The 8,449-nt window shown below is 40.9% G+C and overlaps 1 pseudogene across 1 annotated transcript; it reads right to left on the reverse strand.

Annotated features, from left to right (window-relative positions):
* Positions 1-250: 250 nt before the first annotated feature.
* On the reverse strand, positions 251-7,200 carry LOC309628935 (myocardin-related transcription factor B pseudogene; annotated as a pseudogene). The gene has a single exon. The product of its transcript is annotated as a myocardin-related transcription factor B pseudogene (transcript).
* Between the last annotated feature and the right edge of the window lie 1,249 nt (positions 7,201-8,449).

Raw genomic sequence — 8,449 nt, forward strand, 5'->3', positions numbered from 1 at the left:
AGGGGAATGGGGAGATGAACTTTATTTATTTATTTTTATTAATTTATTTATTTACTTATTTTTGGCTGCATTGGGTCTTTGTTGCTGCATGCAGGCTTTTCTCTAGTTGCAGTGAGCGGGGATTATTCTTTGTTGTGGTGCTCGGGCTTCTCATTGCGGTGGCTTCTCTTGTTGCGGAGCATGGGCTCTAGGCGCACAGGCTCAGTAGTTGTGGCTCACGGGCTCTAGAGAGCTCTAGAGCGCAGGCTCTAGTTTCAGTTTAGCAAGACAAAAAATTCTGGAGATCTGTTGCACAGCAGTGTGAATATATGTAACACTACTGAACTGTATGCTTAAAATGGTTAACATAGTTAAAAAGAAAAAAGGGTGGATTTTAGGATATGTGCGTTATATCTCAAAAAAAGTTATATGAAAAAATTTTAAAGCAAGTTGCAAAACTGTTTATAAAAAATGTGTATACAGAACAGAAATAAAATGTAAGAATCTATTGAAAATGTTAACAGTGGTTGGATTACATGTGAAAATCTATATTTTTCTGCACCTTCAGACTTTTCTTCTAGTGATAATGTATTACCTTAATATATAAAAAACAAAGCACTTCCTCTGTTTAGGGGTCAAAACAAGAAAGGTGATACATGAGTTGGAGTGTTTGTAGTCACAGGAGATGGCGATTCACTAACTTTTGGCTCACTTGGGGATGCAGCTGACCCTTGTGACTCCTAGCTGGCTGGCCGGTCTGGAGACAAAGCATCACTACTGTCTTTTTCAAATGAGAAATTGCCATGAGTTTGAGGACAGTCGTCCTTCCCAATGCCTATAATTACCTCCTTAACACTGGAGTCTACAGGAAGGATGTTTTTCTCTACCAGCTCCATAGGACCAGGTCTTTGAGCAATCTTTTCATTCAGATCATCAACTAGTTGAGCTCTTTTCATCTTCATCTGAGTAGCCTGCAAGGATGGCTCTGCAAACATTCTTTCTAATATGGGCATCCTGACAAGTTCAGAACCATCGGGTGGGCTCCAGATCTTGTGCTTCAAAAAGGTTATGGTTCTGGCCCTTTCCAAATCTTTTAATTGCACATCGAATGCTGCTGGGATCTTCGGAGGTGGCATGATGCCCTGGTCCACTAGCTGTCCTCTCGTCCTCTTTGCTGCAGCCTCGGCTGGAGCATAATCTTCCTTTTGTTCCGAGGGGGCAGGTGCTGACTGGAGAGCAAGGAGAGCCCCTGGAATTCGTGGGCAATGGCTTCACTTTGAGGACTTGGAGCAAGATGGGTTAAAAGGTCCCACTTCATCCTCGGTGTCTAGTGTCCCTGTGTGACCCATTGTGTTCCAGCCTCCGGCAGCAGGGGCTATGAGACACCTCTTAAATGTGGCCTGTTGAAGAGACTCAGTAAAAATATTTAATTATTTTACTGTCTTACACTCTCTTTCTTAGCACCTTCACTGTGAACCTCCCAGGCCACCTTCTCCCCGCGCGCTGCCGCCCGCGATCTCGCGAGACCGTCATTTGCAGTCTTGACTGAGGTTAGAGGATCCACTTCCAAGGTGTCTCTCCCTCGTTTGGCTGACACGTTGGTGTTGGTTGTTGGCAGAAGTCCTCAGCTCCTTGCTACGTGGCCGTGTGTTGAAGTACAGAACACAGGAGTAAAAAGTAAGTGTGCAACTTTAAGAATAGGGGGTTCCGTTTGGAGCATTTCATTGGAAGGTGCCTCAGGGACAACTTTGGGGATTTCGAAGGGCAGTTAGATATACGAGTCTGGTGATCAGAGGCAAAGATGGAACGGAAATGAAGATTTAGTAGTCGTGAATACATAGGCAGTAACTCAAACCATGGCGTGAATGAGACGGCTGAACGGGAAAACCTCAGAGGAGGGAGTTTTGGAAGAGGCAGGGGAGATGCTGAGATCAGGGGAGAATCCACAGCCTCAATTTGAGAAGGTTGTCAAGGAGACACTGGTCCTGGAGGAGGGTCACATTCAGTCATGGCCAGCAGTCCCAGGGAACACAGAGATACAAGCTACCTAGGCAAGTATGGGAAGCCAGGTGAACGGGGGGAGGAGGAATGAGGCAGTAGAAGCACATGAGGGCACGAGAGAGGATTTCTGAGGGTGACAGAGATGAGGGTCCCAGATGGAAATACCCAAAGGGTATAGAACTTGGGTTATCTGTTTTTCTGTGTTTTCCCTTGTTAGGATATCACTGTTGGCTCACTCTAGGAGTTGGCTCTGTAGCAGGTGGCTGTCCTGGGTTTTTAGGGCACAGGGCCTAGCAAGCTGAAAATAGGAGAAACTGAAGACAGAGATTGATTTTTCAACGTGGTTGAGTGGCAGGTGACGTTGGTGTCCTATCTGACAGGAGCTATATCTCCCCCATATCAGGTTCTTAACTGACGCCAGATCCTCATACCTGAAGCCATGGACACTGCATGAGAAGCCACTATAACACCTGAACCCAGGATCAGAACTCTTCCCAACTCAGCTTGCTTCCATCATCTTTGTCCCTTGTCACATATGAGCTGACTCTTATTACCAGCTTGCAGAAATCCATTCCCAGGCCTTGTTTTGCCTTGGAATTCTTGCCCAGATGGTTGGGGCTGGGACACTCCCTTGAAGACTCTCAACCTTTGATGGAATTAACAGCCATGATGATTTGGAGGCTGGAATTATCTCCTGGTACATCTATCAGCTAGATTGCTTAGAGCTGGAACTGGATGAGGAGCCCTACATGAGAGAACACAGCCTGGAGAGATCAAGCCCAAAAGCCAAATCCAGAGGACCAGAGACCAGGATCCATGAATGTGGTTCTGAAGACCCAGGATCACAGTGAGAAGAGACCAGAAACAATAATTAATAATAAGCATAGGAATTCCCTGGTGGTCCAGTGGTTAGGACTCCATGCTTCCACTGCAGGGGGCATGGGTTCAACCCCTGGCTGGGGAACTAGGATCCCACATGCCATGCGGTGTGGTCAAAAAAAAAAAGATAACCGTAATCAACATTTTTGAGAGCTCACCCTGTGCCAGATGCTGTGCTAAGCTGCCCTACAGATCCCATTTCATTTTCACAGGAATGTTTTGAGGCAGGTCTTATTGTCATCTTGCCTTATGGATAAGGAAACTGAGGCTTAGGGAGTTTAAGTATTTGGCTCATGATATACAGCTGGCAAGTAGCAGAGTGAGGTTGAAACCAATGCATTCTCACCCAGAACCTGCATTTCCATCCATGATGCTATCCCCTGAGCTGTGGCTGAGAATCCTATTGGTGTTTGGGGCTCTTCTTCACCAACTAGCAGCTTTGATGCAGATCTTGGCTGAGGTTTTGGTGTCTGTGAGAGGCTTCATGACATCCGTTCTGTTTCCATTGCCTTGGTTTGTGGTTCCAAATAGAATTTAAGGGAAAAGCCAGTTCTGCAGGGATGGTTCCGGGAGGGTGTATCTGTTAAGAAGATATTGAGCTTAGCGGGGCAGAAACCCAACTTTAACCCACATTTTATTATATTCCAAGGATGCAGGGGATTTTGTGGAGCCCAAAGATAGGCATGTGGCTGAGATTCAGGAACCAATGGAAACAGCCCTTGAAAACTACCAGGATAGTATCTACGAATCTTACCTCTATATTTCAGGCTCTCTGTCTGTCTCTGTTTCTGTCTCTATCTATGTCTGTCTCTCTCCCACTGTCTCTCCCTTTGTCTATCTATTTATCTCTCTTTTTCTCTATCTCTCCAGACATATTTTTTTCAACCTCTCTAGTTGTAGAATGGGAACCATGACCTTGATCCCTGATGGTTCTGGAACTTTACATCAGTCTCAAAGTGTGGTCCCCAGACTAGCAACATTAGCCTCACATGTGAAATCATTAGAATGTAAAATCTCAGGCCCTACCCCAGACCTATAGAATCAGAAACTCCGGGTAGGGCCCAGCAGTCTCTTTTAACAAGCCCTCCAGGTGATTCTAATGCATGCCTAGTTTGAGAACCACTGGTTTCTATCTTACAGCTTCAGCCATCTGGAGAGAGACTGACCCATTTGCACCCCCAGGGTCAACATTTTCAGCAAAGGGTTATGGACACAGCTTGAATCTGGGGTCCACCTCTGCACTGATTAGCTGCAGCCTGAGAGCTGGGTCATGCTGTAACCTTACTCATCCCACTGCAAAACACCTGGACAGATGTGGAGATGGGATCAGTTTCAGAAAATAGGCAGTCTGGAAAAGAAGTGGGGTGTAGGAGGAATGCTACATGGACAAAACAAGAGAAATGATGAGATCTCAGAACCTGAGAGGCCTTACTGGCTTACTGGTTGGGCAAAGCCGTGACAGTAGAGGTCAGGGAAGTTAATGAAACCCAAGTGCCTGCCTGCCCAGGGGCAGCCTGTAGAACCAAGGTCCATACTGTTACTGAACTTGGGTTTGACTGCTCATCCCTCAAGAATCCAATACTAAGAGACAAGTGTTGGGTAGAAGGAAAGATAGCTTTACTGAGGAAGCCAGTAATCCTGGGGAGAAGGTGGACTCATGTCCCAAAGAACCAACTCCCTGTTGCCGATCTGGGGACAAGAATTTTTAAAGTGGGACTTTCAGGGGTGCACAGGCGGGGGTGGAGATGGGGGCTACATGCAGAACAGCACAGGCAGCTCTGACAGTCGTCTTGAAAGTGGTCATGCCGTGGTCTGATCAGCATCATCTTGATTGTTTTACGTACAGTTAATCTTCAATTCCAGGGTCAGTTTGTTCCCATTTCCTTGAGGCCAGTTCTCAGAATTGTGTAAGATGGAGTAGTTTATGTCATGGCTCCAGTCTGGTCATCATGTCATTAACTTCTTCCACCTGATGGGGGTTTCAGTATCTGCAAAACAGCTCACAGGATAGGGCTCAGGATATTATCTATAGCCCTTGAGGAGGGACTAATGGTCTTTGACTTTGTTTAATGGCTAAAGTATTATTATTTTGTCTTGTTTTACTGCGTTCCTTTGCTTCTGCATTTTTTTTTCATTTCTCTGATTAAATTTATTATTTGGCTAAAGTTTTTCTACAGACAAGAGGCAGTCACAGAGGACATGGTGGTGGTGGGCGCTCTGTCCCAGGAAGGCCCCATAGGGTCCTGCTCTGTTACAGTACTTCTTCAGGGTCATGACCGTTGGCCAGGGTCATGTGCAGAGCATTAAACTTGATACTGACTCATTTCTTGTCACCTTGTGTTCCTTTTCCCTGAGCAGTTTCCATCCAGTTTATCACCTGTTTTAGGTCCTGGAGGTTGTATTAGTTACAGCAGCAGTTCTAAAAGTCCAGTCCCTGGGCCCTTAAGGGTCTCTCAGACTCTTTCAGGCATTCCACAGGTCAAACTATTTTCATAATATCACTAAGATTTTATTTGTCCTTTTCACTGTATTGCCATTTGCACTGATGGTGAAATTGCTGGTACCTCAGCACAAATCAAGGTCGTGATCCCAAAATTCTAGTAACGATTGTATTCTTCACTACCAGGCCCTCACAGTATATATTTTTTTAAAAAGTCAGTTTCACTTATGAATGTCTTTGATGAAGAAATAGAAATTTTATTAAACTAATTAATAAAACAAAATTAATCAAATTTCAACCCTTGAGTGCATGTCTTTTTAATGTTCTGGGGGACAAAATGGGAAGTGTATGTAAAGTACTTTTTCACATCCTGAACTGTGAGAGTTGTCTGAAGACAAAGTGCTTGCTTGAGCTGTGAGACGAATTAACCTCTTTTTTGCAGAAAACCATTTTTACTTGAAAGAATGACTGATAGACAAGCTATAGTGGTTGGCAGATATTTCCTTAAGACTGTATTAAGGAAGCCTGTCACTTCAAGGAAAACAACTGACAGTATTTGTTGCCAATGATAGCATTTGAGCTTTCAAGTGAAAATTATATTTGTGGAAGACTTGTATCCACCACCATGAGCTTGACAGCTTCCCAATACTTAAAAACTTTTTTTGATGAGATCAGTGGTGAATTTAACCAGTGTGATTTTTGCATATTGTCTAATGATGCATCAACATTTGGAAGATCTGCATAACTCAATGAACCAATATTTTCAAAATGACCAATTCATGAGACAAAATTGTGCATGGGTAAGAGAGCCATTCAAAGTGCAAGACAGACCAATGGATTTTAATGCAACAGAGTATGAAAGTTCATTTGTATGGTTTCAGATTTTACATTACAACTAACTTTTAAGAAACTACCACTTGTCAAGTTTTAGTAAAATATCAATAAGAAATACCCTAGATTATCTCAAATGGCTATTAAAATACCCCTCCCATTCCCAACTACATATCTGTGTGAAGTTGAATATTCTTCATATACTTCAACCAAAACAACAAAGCAAAACATATTGAATGCAGAATCAAATATGAGGATCCAGCTGTCTTCTATTAAACCAGACACTAACAAGATTTTCACAAATGTAAAACAACGCCTATTCTTCTCACTAATTTTTTTTTTGTTTTGGAAAATACAGCTATCTTTCATAAAAAGGCTATTGATGTAATGGTTTTGTTATTGTTAAATAAATGAAAAAATAAAAATTTCTCAGTTTTAATTTCTAATGTGGTAAATATTGATGCATATAACCCATATAAAAGTTTTTCGAGGTCCTCAACAATTTTCAAGATTGTAAAGGGGTCTGAAGACCAAAAAGTTTGAGAACTAGTGAGCTGGAGTACAGCTCAGCTATCGTAACTGAGAGTCATATACAGAAAAAAGAATGACCAAGTGGTTCAAACAATATAGAAATTTCTCTCTTTTTAAGTAACAGTCCAGACGTCAATAGGGAGGGAGTGCAGAGCAAGTGGTGGCTTTGTTCCATGGGTCATGCAGGGTCAGTCCTTCTATCTTCTTGCTCCAATATCCTCTAATCTGGGGTCTATGGATAGAATTTAGGATGTCTATGAACTTGAGTTAGAAAACCTCTAACAGAAATACAGTGTTTCCTTCAATTATAGGCAACAACCCATAGTGATGTTAGCCAGACTAGTGACTTTGTCACCAATGGAAGGCACATGTATTATCAAATCACATTATAGTTACTGCAGTTATCTCAAACTACCATTTCTATGCATCACTTTAAAACCATGTTAGTCATTAGACCCCCTCCCTTGTTAAATCTTGTTATGTAATATATCAATAAAGAAATACACAGAGTAAGGTGTCATACATTTTTTTTTTAATGATTATAAAAAAATTTATTTTTTGAAATTTAGATTGTTTTCTCTGCAAAATTATGTATGATTATTTTTCTTACAAATGTTTTTTTTTTTTTTCCATTTTCTGTTGTGAACTTTGTTTTTTTTTTTTTTTTTCTTGTACATGGATGACCACAACAAAAGCAACAATGATTGCAATTACCAAACACGAAACACACTCATACTATGTCATAATATTGACATTCAGTCCAGTAATCCTCCACTGTAACAGCTCCTTTACTTTGCAGTGAAAATTGATTTGTATATTCTTTGCCTCTGAGTCCTTGTGGGATTTTTTTTTTTTTTAAATTCAGACAGAAAGTCACAAAAATTATACTCATCCTCATCAGTTCACTCAGTCCCATGTAATTAATTTTTTTTTTCATCTTGATCTTTTGTTAGCACTTTTATGAGTTCATCAGTTTTTCATTAGAGTTCTGAAAATACTTATTCATTCAGTTCAGCAGTACAGTCCGTTACCAGAAACCTGTACTTGTCAGAGTCTTTTCCATGAATTTCTTGAAGATGAAACCCTTTTATAGGAACATATTTGCAAAATCATCGGAGTACACCCAGAACTGTCTGTAAATGACAAAAGACTTAAAAATGACCACGGTTAAAGATTTGATGAAAGTTCATAATAATGCAGTTGACAAGAAAATTAGTTATTTCTGAGATATACATTTTAAAGTAATAACTAGGATTATTACTTATAACATTATACCAGAACATATAAGATTTTTAGAAATTTCATGTAATGTCTGAAACATTTATATTAACATATTTCCATACATATTTCCATACAAATACAAATATAAGATTTTTAGAAATTTCATGTAATGTCTGAAACATTTATATTAACATATTTCCATACATATTTCCATACAAATACAAATATAAGATTTTTAGAAATTTCATGTAATGTCTGAAACATTCATATTAACATATTTCCATACAAATAACCCAATGAAAGTTTAGTATTAGTTGTTTTGTTTGTTTTTTTATACTGCAGGTTCTTATTAGGCATCAGTTTTATACACATCAGTGTATACATGTCAATCCCGATCGCCCAATTCAGCACACCACCATCCCCACCCCACCGCAGTTTTCCCCCCTTGGTGTCCATATGTCCATTCTCTACATCTGTGTCTCAACTTCTGCCCTGCAAACTGGCTCATCTGTACCATTTTTCTAGGTTCCGCATACATGCATTAATATACGATATTTGTTTTTCTCT

This window comes from Balaenoptera borealis, assembly GCF_965194805.1.
Source record: "Balaenoptera borealis genome assembly, chromosome: 5".
Classification (NCBI taxonomy): Eukaryota; Metazoa; Chordata; class Mammalia; order Artiodactyla; family Balaenopteridae; genus Balaenoptera; species Balaenoptera borealis.